At 36.5% G+C, this 16782-nt stretch overlaps 1 protein-coding gene across 1 annotated transcript in view; it reads right to left on the bottom strand.

Annotated features, from left to right (window-relative positions):
* The window catches only part of cnr1 (cannabinoid receptor 1), a 55123-nt gene that overhangs the window by 26454 nt on the left and 11887 nt on the right, over positions 1-16782 (bottom strand). The gene's annotated exons all lie outside the window — the stretch shown is intronic.

The following is a 16782-nucleotide window of genomic DNA, read 5'->3' as shown; positions in this document are numbered from 1 at the left end:
GCATTACCTTTTTACCTGCACGCTGCCTCCCGCTGTCGTCTGCATATTGTGATCACGACAAAGCAATTAGCTACCTGCTGCCACCTACTGATATGGACGAGTATTACACGGTTACTCTGCCGAGCGCTAGACAGCACCGACACTCAACAACGGCACATTATTTGCGGATTATAATTACTGGTTTGCAAAAAATAATTTTATCCCAAATAGGTGAAATTACATCATCTCCCACGGCACACCAGACTGTATCTCACGGCATAGTGTGCCGCAGCACAGTGGTTGAAAAACACTGGCATAGATAATGTTTTACAGATCATCTTCAAGTCGCTTCACACACTAAAAAATGTTGGGTCAAAAAATAACCCAATTTTAACCCAACTGCTGGTTCAGAAAAGGACGAACCCTTTATTTGAGTTATTTTAACTCAACATTTTGGGTTAATTTTTCCAACCCAACTTTTGCGTCAAATTATTTAACCCAAAAGTTGAGTTATGATAACTAAATGTTGGGTTATTCCCGACCAAACTATTGGGTTGAATTATTTAACCCAAAAGTTGAGTTATGCTAACTCAGTCAATATTGGGTGATTGTAAATACTCTTCCCCCCTTCCCCAATATCACATTTTTCCCACCTTTTTTAAGGAGCGCCGTAAGTGGCTGATCCGTTGGCGGTCCGGTTCTTGTCTCCCTGTAATGTATGTCTGCTCTTAGTGGGACTGTGCCAAAAATGAAATTTCATTTCTTATATGTCTTGTACATGCTAAAGAATGGACAATAAACAGCATCTTGAATCTTGAATCTTGAATAATATTAATGAGATTATTCAAAAATAAAAATTCCCTTCAAGAAAAAAAAAAAAAAGGAAAAAAAAAAGCCTTTTACCCAAAAACGCGTTACTCGTTGAAAAAAAAACTGTTCATAATTTTGAAAATCCAGATATTGAGTTAAAATAATACCCTTATAACACAAAATATGGCTTGCTATTCATAAAAATAACTCCAACATTTAACCCAACACTAGCAACTTATACATTGGGTTACCAAAATAACCCAGCATTTTTCAGTGTGCAGGATGCGCCGTTTTGTGGGCGGTCTTATTTACGTGGCTCACCTTCGGCCTACCCGTCATCTTTGTTGTAGCGGGTAACATGCAAGAACGGGAGTGGAAGAAGTGTCAAAAGATGGCGCTAACTGTTTTAATGACATTCAGACTTTACTTAAATCAATAACGGAGCAGCATCTCCTCATCCGAAAACAACAACACCGGAAATGTGTCCCGTGAAAAAACGTCCGACCGGAACTCTAATAACTAAAGTTCCTTGGGTGAATAATGTAAACTCACTATACCGGTATGTTTTAGCGCTTTCATGGCGAGTTTACTGACAGATATAAGTAAGAACTTTACACTACTTTATATTAGAAATGGCAACAGCGGAGGATGAATGTCCCATAACAAGAAGATAGAGAAAAAGAAGAAGCTTATCGACTACGGCGTCTAGACAGACTGCAAAGGCGGACGCGCGCAAATTTTCAGGATTTATGCAGATCCCAAATACAGATCAGCAGGTACCAGAAGGTAAGAAAAGTTGCTTTTGCATAATATTGCGAAACAAATCGCCAGATAATATGTCTTACCTTATACACACACCATAATAATACTTGTATGTTGAAGCACAGTACAATCCATCAAGCGGTGCGGCTTCATAACTTACCAAAGTTGTACTGAAATATTTTGATAGATTTTTGAGCGCCATGTGTAATGTTCTATATTTTCAATGGAACATTTAAAATGTTGGTGTTGTTTACTTGAGACATATTGCAGTCTACACTTATCTCTTATGTTTGACTGCCATCTACAGGTCACACTTATCATTACACCATGTACCAAATAAAATAGCTTCGAGGTCGGTAAGCTCAACCAAACTTATTCCTTATATTAGGCGCACCGGGTTATAAGGCGCACTGTCGAGTTTTGAGAAAAAAGAAGGATTACACCTGCACCTTATAGTCTGGAAAATACGGTAATTAGGAAAACACGTACTGTATTGATGTTATGCTCGTTTTATACCACACAGATTTAAAAGTAGAAACTAGATGGCAGTAAAAGCATATACTCAGCCCTAGAGATGGGTACCATTCACATTTAAAGCGATACGGTAACAATTTTCTATACTTTTGTGTGTGTTAATAAATATTAATAGCTGTTAATTATTAAATCAAATTTTTTATTGCAACATTTAAAAATAAGCTGATTCTGATAACTACTGTGCAGTTTTTATATTTTGTTTAATTTATGACCTCATTTGCATGTAAGACATTAAGTCCAATATGTTAGATGGCACTAACTATACTTTATGGTGTGTCGTATCGTTGCGCCCTACAAAGTGTTAATATTGTAAGTATTGTACTCTTTACGCACCAGCTGTTTGATGGTAACGTGCATATTGGTTTTCTTTAACAAATTTGGAGGTGTTAAAATTGCCATGCAAAATGGCTAATGCTAATCAGTAGCATGCCAAAGGCAAAGCCAATGTATATTAGCATTAAGCTAGCGCATTTTTGAAAAAGTGGAGCCTTACTTTACTTACGTTGGGAGCGTTTGAGTCAATTTTCCTTGTTGGCATTGAAGACGGCAACATTAAGTGGAGGTAGTTCTCAAACAATGGCAATACTCTTATGATTCTGATTCTGATTCTGAGGTAGTTTGGCTGACTCCATTCTCGGTGCTGCTGGAGTGATCGCCAAGTGTCAAAGTGCAACTCGGCTACTGTAAAAAGGCACCTTTGGATTTTGGTGCCAAAAAAGTACCAGATTCGGTACCCATCCATACTCAGATCTCATTAATAATAATAACACTAATAATAATAATAATAATAATAAATTGTCACATTACTGTACTGTTTCAGTTCATTATAATTAATACCAGTTACTACAAAATGCCAAAACGGCGCGTGAATGCTAAAAATCGGAACTAAATTGCTAACAGTTAGCGTGTACCAAAATATATGACTCTTAGGTGTGTATCTGTAAAATCAGCTGAAAAAAACTAGCATGCTACCATGCTAATGCTATCAAGCTAACCCATCTCAAATACCAAAATATGCCTCCGAGGTTTACATCTGCCAAATGACCTAAAAGAGCTCGCATTTTTGTTAGTGAAAGGATGAGAGATTTTTTAATCACACTTCAACATCTCTATTATGAAAATGATGCCTTTTTGTTAGGTCAGCATTGCAAAAAAGATTTTTGATTGATTTACCCTGGATAAATTACGCTCAAATGAATATATAAATACATGAACGAAGAAGTAAATTTTTTATACTACATTACCCAGAAGGCTTAGCGTTGTAGACAGGAAGTCTGTCTGAGCTACACGGGAGGGTATAGTTATATTTCTATACATTGTTGTTGGTCTTCGCCCACACAAGAAACAAACATACGTTCTGGAAAGACAGTTGGTCAGAGACAAATTCAATCGGCGATTGGCCAAAATATGCGAGGAAGTTGCAAGCATTGGACAACGCTTGCGGGGGTTGGTTGAATTTGCGTGACATCACAAATTCATGGAAGGAAATATTCATTTTGCTTCTGGTGATTTTGAACCAGTCTGTTTACAACACAGTTTTGTTTTTTAACAGATTTTTTACGCGAGTTAAAGGTGTGAAATTTTGCTGCATGCTTTAAGAGGGGAAAAGTGGTACCATCTAGTGGACATACATAGAAAAATAAATATTGAAGACCAGTACCGGAGTCCAAATTGTAACGTTAACGAAAGTGATTGCTTTGGTTTATATTAAGATTAAGACATTTTTGTCGTCACATACAAATTTTAGGCAAATTTAAGGAACAAAGATGACAATGTTTTACCTTATTCAAATCCGATCTGGGTTTTATGCTGCCGATTCCGATACCAATCATCCATGAGTGAGATTGGCCGATACCAACAGTGATACCAATCACAAGTATTACTTGTACAAACCCCAAAACCAGTGAAGTTGGCACGTTGTGTAAATGGTAAATAAAAAGAGAATACAATGATTTGCTAATCCTTTTCGACCTATATTTAATTGAATAGACTGCAAAGACACGATACTTAACGTCCGACCTGGAAAACTTAATTTTTTTGCAAATATTAGTTCATTTGGAATTTGATGCCTGCAACATGTTCCAAAAAAGCTGGAACAAGTGGCAAAAAAGACTGAGAAAGTTGATGAATGCTCATCAAACACTTAATTGAAACATCCCACAGGTGAACAGGCTAATTGTGAACAGGTGGGTGCCATGGTTGGGTATAAAAGCAGCTTCCATGAAATGCTCAGTCATTCACAAACACGGATGGGGCGAGGGTCACCACTTTGTGAACAAATGTGTGAGCAAATTGTCCAACAGTTTAAGAACAACATTTCTCAACGAACTATTGCAAGGAATTTAGGGATTGCACCATCTAATAATAATATCATCAAAAGGTTCAGAGAATCTGGAGAAATCCCTGCCCGTAAGCGAAGACATTACGGACCTTCGATCCCTCAGGCAACCTCCGTGTGTAAAGGATATCACCACATGGGCTCAGGAACACTTCAGAAAACCACTGTCAGTAACTACAGTTCCTTGCTACATCTGTAAGTGCAAGTTAAAACTCTACAATGCAAAGCAAAAGCCATTTATCAACAACACCCAGAAACGCCGCCGGCTTCGCTGGGCCCGAGCTCATCTAAGATGGACTGATGCAAAGTGGATAAGTGTTCTGTGGTCTGATGAGTCCACATTTCAAATAGTTTTTGGAATTGATTGATTGATTGATTGAAACTTTTATTAGTAGATTGCACAGTTCAGTACATATTCCGTACAATTGACCACTAAATGGTAACACCCGAATAAGTTTTTCAACTTGTTTAAGTCGGGGTCCACTGTGGACGTCTTGTCCTCCGGACCAAAGAGGAAAAGAACCATTTGGATTATCAGTTCGAACATTAAATATCTTGTCTTTGCAGTCTATTCAATGGAATATAAGTTGAAAAGGATTTGCCAATCATTGTATTCTGTTTTTATTTACAAATTACACAACGTGCCAACTTCACTGGTTTTGTAAATTTTTCAGTGTATTTAAACTGGTTCCTTTTCCTCGGTGTGTAACGTGTTTAGCCTCGTTCTCCAGTGATAAGGCTACTTATGATACTAAGAAATGCAGTTTATCTGCCGTAATGAAGGTGAATAATATTAGCTCAGAGGAGCGGCTCCACACTGTGTATGGAGTAGGGTTGTACGGTATACCGGTATTTGTATAGTACCGCGATACTAATGAATAATATTCGATACTATACTGCCTCTGAAAAGTACCTTCACTCTAATTGAGTTTAATACGCGCCCTCGTCGTCGTCATGTCATGACATTGCTGGTTTACGAGCAGACGAGCATGTTCGGTAGCGCACACACACCTACAAGCAGACACAGTGTGTAGACAGAAAACGGAGAACGGACGCATTTTGGCTTAAAAACTAACGATAAAGGTGAAGTTATAACACTGAAACGCCCTCAAGAAGAGGTGCTTTAAGACATGGGTAGCTAGCTAGCGGCTAAAGTCCATCCGCAGTCGGCAGTGTTTTAGCTACTTCTAAATCACTAATCCTCGCCTCCATGGCGAAAAATAAAGTACGTTTCTTACAAGGATCATCCCTGCAGGACGAGGAATAGCTGAACATGCTTCTCTACACACCGGCGTCAAAATGTAAACAAACGCCATTGGTGGATCTACACCTGACATCCACTGTAATGATACCAAGTACAGGAGCGTATCTCGTCGATACTACTATGATTACATCGATTATTTTTGGCATCACATCTTCTTCTTTTGTTTTTTAAAATGTATATTATGTTTATAAACTCAGGAAAAATGTCCCTGGACACATGAGGACTTAGAATATGACCAATGTATGATCCTGTAACTACTTGGTATCGGATTGATACCCAAATTTGTGGTATCATCCAAAACTAATGTATCCAAACAACAGAAGAATAAATGATTATTACATTTTAACAGAAGTGTAGATAGAACATGTTAAAAGAGAAAGTAAGCAGATATTAACAGTAAATGAACAAGTAGTTTATAATATATTTTTTACTGATTGTCCTTAATAATGTTGACAAAATGATAGAATGGAAAATGACAATATGCTACTGCATATGTCAGAAGCTAAATTAGGAGCCTTTGTTTGTTTACTTACTACTAAAAGACAAGTTGTCTTGTATGTTCATTATTTTATTTAAGGACAAACTTGCAATAACACATTTTTGATTAATGTACCATAAGATTTTTTGTTGAATAAAGCCAATAAAGCAATTTTTTGTGGTCCCCTTTATTTAGAAAAAGTATCGAAAAGTACTGAAAAGTATCAAAATAATTTTGGTAACGGTTCCGGTACCAAATTATCGGTATCAGGACACCACTAGTATGGAGACACATATTGAGCTGCTAGCCGCTTTTCAGGACTGAAAATAAACAAAGTGTCAGCCAGAGGGGATCTGCGTTTGTGATCGATATTAAAAGACATTGATCGGCACATCCTTATCTAACACAAATATCCTCTGGCAACACTAGTCAATAATTTTTTTTTTACATATAGGAGCTTTTAATGGTTAATACTACTTTTGCATGCTACTGTAAATATCTTTAATACTATATTACACAGTTGAATTAAAACATTTTATGTTTATATTCTTCTCTTTCATTTATATAGATAAAGTAATTTTTTAGGCAATTAATTAAACTGCTCTGATGGTTCCTTGCCTGAATAATGGTTAAAAGGTGATGCTTTTAAAGATTCAACAGTAACATTGACAGTTGATTCCTAATCAGCTGGCCGCCATCAATTCGGCATCCATCTGTCCAGAAGGAGCAATTGTCACTTGTGCAGTTTGGACAAGGACCAGCACCCTCGGACTTTAAGAACCCCGACGGGACTAGGAGGGCAGCAGCCGCCCCCTGCTGGGAGGGCAGCTGGTTAGGACGTCTCCTGTGGGCGCGTCGTGTCGAAGGTGCTATCCATACGAACATGGCCGACCTTGCAACGAGGCCGCGATGTGCGAGAGGACTGTTTGTTCCATCTGGGCTGGGAATACGCCAGGCTGGAATTCATTAAGTCAAATCTCTTCAATAATAGCACCAAAGCAAACCGAATGTTGACGGATGATTAGAGTGCAGTCACGGGGATTGTTCTGTAGAGCATTTCCACACGCACGTGCACACGCACGCGCACACGTACACACACACACACACACACACACACACACACACAAAATGCTTCCCTCTTTAGGACCACCCTTTCTAGACGTATAAAGATTTGTATTTAAAACATGAATAATATATACATACTATGTAAATATAAAAAAGTTTGTTGTGAAAATTGAGTTGGAATTTCACAAGAAAAAGGTCCCAATTTCACAAGAAAAACGCAGTATTTGGGCAGTATTCTAGTAAAAGTCGTAATTTTCCTCAAAACAAGTCAAAATTTTACAAGAAAAACTGAACATTTGTGCAATATTATGATAAAAGTTCAAATGTTACTCAATAACAGTCGCAATTTTGCAAGAAAAGCTTGAAATTTTGGCAATTTTATGAAAACAGACGTAATTTTACTCGACAAAAGTCACAATTTTATAAGAAAACTTAAAAATGTTATTATTATAATAATAATAATAATCAAACTTTTACTTGGCAAAATTCTGACAAAAGTCATAATTTTACTCAAAAATTGTCACTATTTTACAAGAAGAACAAAACAATTTGCAATTGTAGTAGAATTTTTTACCTTTGACCTATATTTCATGTCTGTCAAGAATGTATGCTCATTTGATTTCTCTTCTATTCTGTGTCCCCGGGTGTGGGACAAAAGTGAATATTAAGTCGTGCCAACCTGTCTACAGAATGTTTTGGTTGTTTGGGTATGATTGGGGAGTCCAAGAATGTTGCAAAAACAATCATGACGCACGAGATAAAAACAGTGACGCACAAGAGACATATAAAAAATGGCAGAAGACCGGGACTCGAGAGTGATTTTGGCTTGTGTGTGTCTTGTGTGCTCCGGAGTACATTGTGTCTGCTTGCACGGACAACTCAATTCAACCTGCACTTCTGATAATGGGTAAATAAATTTGTTGTACTAAACTACTTTTGTTGCCTGCTTAAGCTTCGGACAATCCACTACACAAATTGGCGTCACGAACAGAATGGCCCAGAAGCTACAGGTCGACAGCCGCTCCCGCTCTCTCTGTCAGGCAGACAATGTGTTGCACGTGCGCATCACAAGGTAAGCAGTTTGCTTTAAAGTGTAAACATTTTCTGCCTGGAGAGAGCCGGATCGATAAGACTAAAGCTGAACCTGTTTTTGATAAAAGATAGGTTTAGTCAGGTTCTCCAAAAACAACCTGGAATGGGGTAAATTATGGTTGGATTGAGTTGTTTTATATGTGATCATTTGTCTGTGTGTTTGTTGAAAACTTGTGATTTCTTGTTTTTAGCTATAAGGGGATTGTTAATAGAATTTTGGTGGTTTGGAGTGTTTGAGCATAGACGATGTGAGACGAATACATTTTTAACCTCTTCCTCCTTTTTCGTTGTCGGAAAAGGAGGCTTCTTTCTGCAAGTGCATCAGATTAGTCAGAGTTGGATACAGCTAAATTATAGGCAAGATTTGCTAACTGGTGTGACATTTGGCCCATATAAATTGATGACGTCTATGAAGGTGCGACATATCTGTCTATGTGGAAACTGCAGCGGTGGGAAAAGCCTCTTATAGGTGACCGTTCATTGACTCCGGTAAAGGAGATCAACTGAGCGGATAGTTGTCACGACGAATTTGGAAATTTGCTGCAGATAGACAGGTAGAGATCGGGCTGCATATGGTAGAGCTTTGGTGAAACTTGGTGAAACTATATGGACTGACCAGACACGAGTCTGTAGGATTGTTGGGTGATTCCTAGTGATCCTACTGGGCGTTAGGCCAGGTTTTTCCGTGTTGGCCAGGGAGGAAGCGCAGGTGTTGCTCCGCTGAATGGGTTAATCGCCGTTGTATGAGTAATTAAGGAACCTGGTTTTGTGTTAGTGAGACGGCCGATTCCACAAGCACGCGTGCAAAGTTGTTTATATTGGTATATTGGTCCGGACCAGGGTTTTTGGGGTTTGTGGTTATAAATGTGTGTATATATATATAATGAATGTTGAGAAGTATGTGTGTATTTTAATAACATTGTGTAGCAACTGCAGGTCTAATCTGTTTTATTTCCCTCCTCTGAAAGGCAAACTCATAGTTTTCCCCCCTCATGCATACTCCCCCCCTCCCTTCACGTTTTTTTTTTTTTTCCGCACCCCCGCTGATCTGCAAAAGCTGGGAAATTGTCCAAAATGTGTGTGCTTGTGAGAAAGTAGACAAAGTTTATGTACAGAAAACATATAAGTGAATGATCTATCCATTTAATTATCTTACTCCGCTCTCGGAGGTTGGATCGCGGGGGCAGCAGCCTAAGCAGGGAAGTCCAGAATTCCCCCCCTTGGCTATTTGTCCATCTAAGAGTGAATGATAAATGTTGTTTCTTATTATTAAGGTTCTGATATGATACAGCTGTGATTCTGGATGAGAAAAATAGTTGACTGTTGCATTTATTTTTAACTGTGCTGGTGATTGTAACTGTGTGACACTATAGTTTGCAAGAAGGCTCTCGCTCTTTGGTGAAATATGTGTGTGCGTGTGACTCAGTAAGAAAATAAAAAAGGAGGCCCTGCTGGGAGACATTTTTAGATAAGGAATGTGTGTGTGTGAAGAGGCTGTGTGAGTGACAGCTGCACGTGAGGCGTGGGCCGAAGAGGTGTGACACTGTTAGCATAGCATTGAGCTAGGTTAGCATTGAGTTAGCATAGCATTGGATTAGATTAGCATTGAGCTAGGTTTATATATATATATATATATATATATATATATATATATATATATATATATATATATATATACATATATATATATATATATATATATATATATATATATATATATATATATATATATATATATATATATATATGTGTAGTGGACAGCTGTACTCAATCTGAAGAGAGTGCTGACAGGTTGGTTTTGATAATAGGTAAAATAAAAAATACTGTATATTAATAAAGAAACATTTAAATATCAATAAATACATTTGGATCCTGGGACATTAAAGCATTGGATGATTCATCATTCATATATTTTTATGTGTTTAATACAGGGGTCACCAACGCGGTGCCCGCGGGCACCAGGTAGCCCGTAAGGACAAGATGAGTAGCCCGCTGGCCTGTTCTAAAAATAGCTCAAATAGCAGCACTTACCAGTGAGCTGCCTCTATTTTTTAAATTGTATTTATTTACTAGCAAGCAGGCCTCGCTTTGCTCGACATTTTTAATTATAAGAGAGACAAAACTCAAATAGAATTTGAAAATCCAAGAAAATATTTTAAAGACTTGGTCTTCACTTGTTTAAATAAATTCATTAATTTTTTTACTTTGCTTCTTATAACTTTCAGAAAGACAATTTTAGAGAAAAAAATACAACCTTAAAAATGATTTTAGGATTTTTAAACACATATACCTTTTTACCTTTTAGATTCCTTCCTCTTCTTTCCTGACAATTTAAATCAATGTTCAAGTAAATTTATTTTTTATTGTAAAGAATAATAAATACATTTTAATTTAATTCTTCATTTTAGTTTTTGTTTTTTCGACGAAGAATATTTGTGAAATATTTTTCAAAAAGATTCGAATTAGCTAGTTTTTCTCTTTTTTTTTTCGGTTGAATTTTGAATTTTAAAGAGTCGACATTGAAGATAAACTATGTTTCAAAATGTAACTGTCTTTTTTTGTGTGTGTTTTATCCTCTTTTAAACCATTCAATTAAGTGTAAATATCATTAATTATTAATAATAACATAGAGTTAAAGGTAAATTGAGCAAATTGGCTATTTCTGGCAATTTATTTAAGTGTGTATCGAACTGGTAGCCCTTCGCATTAATCAGTACCCAAGAAGTAGCTCTTGGTTTCAAAAAGGTTGGTGACCCCTAGTTTAATATATATTTAGTAAGTGTGGAGTTGAAACACACACACACACACACATCATAGATTAGAATACATTGTAGTTTTGAATTAATAATGATATAGCAAACACATTAAATAAAGTTAAATAAGCAAAGTCAATAAAATTGAATTAATATTAATAAAGGTAAATTGATTATTTAATCATATTGACATTTTAATTATTTCAAGAAAAATCACGATGAAGTAAAATTTAAATTTATATTCTAAAACTTCTAAAAAACATCTGTGCAAACTGTGAAACATGGAGTCTGAAGAAGTACAGATAAGAGTCGCCAACACTCAGCGCCATAGTTAAAACAAAACGTAGAGAAGCGTAAAACAAATTCTAATCAGAAGACAGACAAAGAATGAGAATGTAAGTTAACAGCAAAACAAAAATTGAAATTAATAACAAAAGAAAGCAAAATTTCAAAGTGATAAATGAAGGTGCATGTAGAATTACATGTAAAGAATAAAACAAAATGGAAATAACTGTCTGCAAGATGAGCATGACGTCATGAATTGTGCTCGGGTTAACAATAGATAGATAGATAGACAGATAACACGTTATTGATTCCTTCAGGAGAGTTCCCTCAGGAAGAAGAAGTAAAAAGTAAACAGTAACTAATAAGGGCATAAATGGAAACAAAATAGAAAAATATTACAAGGAGAATAAAAAGAGAACAGTAAAATAAGAATATAACAAGAGAAACTAGGCATTAGCGACTGTTATTGTTTTGCATTCCCTGTCATCCTAGCCCCCCCAAAGAGGAGTTGTACAGTCTAATGATGTGTGGGACAAAGGATTTTTATAGTCTAAATCAGTAGTTCTCAAAGGAGGGTATGGTGTTTCCGCCCGGACAAAAAGGGGGGTACCTGAGATTTTAAATATTCTAAAAATAGCGACAATTCAAAATCCTTTATAAATATAATTATAGAATAATACTTGAACAAAATAAATATTTAGAATTAAGTTCACGAGTCCAGATGGATCACTATTACAATATCCAAAGAAGGTTGATGATTGATTTTATTTATAGAAATCTTTATTATAATTTAATCACTTGTTTAATTTTTAAAAACTTTTTAGTTATTCTTATATCTTTGTTGTTGTTGTCCAAATAAGTCAAGTGAGACCACAACAAATGAGCAATATGGTGCACTGTTACACAATTTAATAAATCAGAAATTGATGACATTATGCTATATTTTATTTCTTTATTTTACTGAGAAAAAAGGTTGAAAACCACTGCCCTAAATCATATCTAAATCTAAAATTATTTTATAAGACTGATTATTTTGGATTATTGTGTTTGTATTGTGAGAGAAGGAGAGAGAGTGAGAGAGAGAGGAAGAGAGAGCAGGTGAAGGAAGATTGAGGGTGAAGAGGATGGTTTGAGAAAATATGGGAAAAGGATGTTTATAACCTTACGTTACGTGAATGGTTTCTAGGAGAACAGAAAATAGAAACATTGTGTGAAGTGTAAGGAAGAGATGGATACAGGATGTTGTTTGTAAGGAAAACGAAAGTGAAGAAAAGATGAGAAAGTGACAAATGAAGGTATTCGTAAATGGTATGCTGTTGATTGTGGTTAGCTGCAAGTTTGTTTATTTGTTTGTTTAGTTGTTTGAGTGAAATGGGAAGAAATCAATAGGAATAATTAGATGCAAAATGGAATAAAACTATGAGTGCGATAGATAATGAATGAATAGATGAAATAGGTTTATTTTGGTCATATAATCAACCATCAACCAGTTTGTGTGAGCAGTTTAACAGTACAGATTAGACATTTTAACAATCATACACTTTTACACACAGAAAGAAAATAAAAGAAAAAGGATGACCGAAAAAGGAATAGGCGGAAGCCAAAGCTTATATTGGCCTATCCTATACATTCACTGAACATTATATTACCTGGAACATCAACGTTAAAAGATGAAAGTAATTGTTACTATATTTTATAATGTTCAAAAAACTTTACTTTTCAAGGGTCTCTTAAACCATAAAAAAAACAAAAAAAAAACTACATGTGTCCAGCTGATCAATGAGGATGGTCCATCATTTAACTCCTAAAACTGAAATACATTTGTATTTTTATTTTTATTTTACCTGACCTATTTCAAAAATCTATATCCCCGTAAATGATAGTTTTCTCCTCATAATGTAAATAAGCTAAAAATACAAACTGGAAGGCTGTTGTTTTTTACTCGGAAACATAATTGCCATTGTTTTAAAATTAAATTATCTGAACATTTAACACATTATAACTTAAAAAAAAATGGATTGGTATGATCATAGTAGCATGTTTTGTGTATTATTGAAATGAGCCTTTTAAGGTTAAGTATTGGGTCTATATTTTTTCTATAAACATTCCCCCAAACTTCAAAACAATGTTACATATGGAAAAAATAAATAAATGACATAACATATGCAGACATTTCTTATTCAGCATGTGTTTTACTTTGTACCGAATAGCAATGGATTTGGATATTTTTCTTTAATATGTTCAATATGTGGCTTCCAACAAATATCATTTAGATTAAGTATAAATAACTTAGGTCCCACACCTTTAGGTCCCAATAACAAGGTTTGTGGAACCCCACAAGTTACTCTTTCTGGCAAAGATTTAGTCTTATTAAATTCCCCATATTGAGATCTATTACTTAAAATAACTACTTAACCACTATTGTGAAACACCTTTCTAATTTATGGGAGTATTGGGATAGGATTGAGGAAGATGTCTGCTGTGGTGGAGGTGAGTTTGGAAATTAATTTAATAAAAGTAAGTTTAAGTTGGGTAACTTTAAAGTGTAGTCTGACATTTTTAATTTGGAGTAATTTATTTTTATTTAGACATTGCAGTACACCATACTTCTGGGTGTTGAGCTAAAAGAGGATAATGGCATGACAGAATAAATGAAGGAGGCAAACCAAATCTCAACAGCTTTCAGTTAGCTATAGATTTTGAGAGTATACTGTGAATAACTATAACTTTACAACCGTTTGCTGTGAATAGTGTTGAATAATAATTACAAATAACAGCCTACATTAATAATTAGAATAAGAGCCGATATGTAAAGTGTTAAAAAGAGGAGAAGTGTGATTCGGCCTGGCGCTTAGAGCATGGCCTTGTGTGTTTGTTGTGACTAGGTTGGATAACCAGTCGGAGACAGGCAAGGCAAAGCGGGGCAGCTTTGTTTGTGTGTCGCTTTTCATGCACAGGGCAGACTCAAAGTGCTTCACAGACAACAAAGTGAAATGAAAGAAAATAAAAGCAAAATTAAAATGCAGACAATAAAAATAAAAACAGTGCGGACATTAAAAGTTAAAAGATTAAAAGATTTAGCTGAAAGATAAGGAGAAACGTGAATAAAAACATTCTTTTGTTTTGGAGAATATCACGCACAGTGGGAGGTCAGAGTGCAAGCATGACAGCTTGCTCGAACCTACTGATAGACAAATGATAGTTTAAATTAACTTATAGATAATCTTTAAGCGAATTAAAAGGGTACTTAAATACACATGAAGTAGTACTGACGGATGCATATATCCACATTTATCCATAATTAAGAGTTACTTCTTTTATATGACTATAGTCATATTTTAAATAGCGAATGTTCCATCTTGTACTCTTTTCCTTTTTTGCATCGTCTCATGACAAAGTGCTTGCACTGTGGACGGCCTTGAAGTAGGAGGCAGAGAAGAGGAGTCCTCCCTGCTTCCCTTCTCGGGCCGACTTGAGATAACGGACACAATGGGCATCTGTGCGGGCGTGAGGGTGGGGGGACAGATTGAGGAACAGAATGTTTTCGTGATGGTTTTCAGACCGATCTGAACCGGGCTAGGGAACGCTTGGGTGCTGGGTTGGTCTCAGGTTTGTCCTCTAAGCTTTGAGAATAAACCACAAAATACCAACTACTGCCTGTTGATTGAATATAAACATCAGTTTATTGCCATAAAAAGAATCTGGGAGAGACTAGCAATTTGAATTCCCCATTGGAGGAATGCTGGTCGACGCAACAGTACGTATAATCTTTGAATTAGGGTTATTGATTAACATTTAATGGGATAGTTAAGACTGTGATTTTAAAACGTGATATGCAAAATTGAACTAACCGAGAGGATATGAAAACAATGGGTGTACATGTTTTGAGTTCCAAATTCTGGAGGGAAAAAACCTCAACAAAACGTAAAACCATACAGACGGACTTGGGTGGTAGTTGCGGTTGTCCTAGGTCAAGCTAGGGTGGAAACTGTTATGCAGCCGGGGGACTGCCAACTTCTCTGAACAAGACGAGCTCCAAAGTTGTAGCCAGAACATGCTCACAAAAAATACAGGTGTGACAGAGGACGCCCACAGCAGGACGAACAGCAGGATACAAACAGACCCCTGCTGGACATAAGTGTCAACGGACAATGTTCAACACAATCTTTGAAGCATTCCTTTGTGGTCAACCTGCACACACCTTGTAATGACCTGCTTACGAACTGTGCCCTGACAATTCAATACCGCACAGAAGGAACTTCCTGATGTTGCCTGACAGCACGACATCAGCTGACAACTACTGGGGACGCCTCCCAGGAACGAATGGAGGACGGGCACTGCTCCAACTGTCCTAGCACTGGCTGACTGAGGTGCGTCCGTGTGCCCTGCCACCCAAACCGCCAAAGTGTATGATCACCAATTAGACGACTCATAGTAGGAGCCCTTTGACTCTTATATATGGTGGGACTCAAGGTATGGCCGCTCATGTGAACTATCCTTACAACAATTAGCATGGTATATGATGGACAACTAATGTCCCACATTGTTCCCTTGCTCTCTGTCCTGCCTACGAAACCAAAGATTTAGGTCGAATGATTAAAACAGGGCGTAGCTGCCGCTGATTGGACCGATACGCAAATACCACATTTTAATTATTTCGGTTGTCTGTTAAAAACATAGCTATTGGCTGCAATTTGGACACTCCTGCTGTAGGCTACAAGGAGCTAGCAGCTACACAACAGCTGAGCTAAAATAACAAATTTAAGCATATCAAATATTTATAGTTGCTTATTACATACACAAAGTCGCAGAGAGACAGAAGTCTGTAGAAAATATTCAGTAACAAACGTGTCCGCATCATTAAACTTTCTACAACAGGAAACATACTGAACAAATACAGCAGTTACTGTCAGACTCTAATCCGGGTTACCTTGTCTATCGGAGACATGGTTTAAACCCACAACACCTTTTGTTCTAATTAATGTCCCGGGGTACAAGATTACAGAAAAAACAGATTGAGTGACAAAGGGGGGAGGAATTATGATTTATGAAAGGGAAAACATTAAAAGTAGATCAATTTGAGTATGTTAAAATTAAAATCACATTTTCCTCAGAAATATATTTCAAGGTAATTGTAGTATACCGACCGACCACAGCTAAAGACATTTTTCTCGATTCATTTTCAGACATCCTCAAACAGCACAGTATGAAAGAAGTAACGTCATGGGGGACGTTAATCTGGACTGGTTAAATAAGACGCGTAGAAAGAAACTTAAGGATATTATAAACGGCTTCTACATGATACAAAGGATAAGCAGCCCGACTAGAATTACAATTGGATGACAAAAATCAAAGAGAACATCTGTAAATACACTAATACAAAACCAGAAAGAAGAGTGCTAAAATAAAAATACCATTGGAT

The sequence above is a fragment of the Entelurus aequoreus genome, linkage group LG23 (assembly GCF_033978785.1).
Source record: "Entelurus aequoreus isolate RoL-2023_Sb linkage group LG23, RoL_Eaeq_v1.1, whole genome shotgun sequence".
NCBI lineage: Eukaryota > Metazoa > Chordata > Actinopteri > Syngnathiformes > Syngnathidae > Entelurus > Entelurus aequoreus.
The sequence above is the reverse complement of the archived record's forward strand: the minus strand, read 5'-3'. Positions and strand labels throughout refer to the sequence as shown.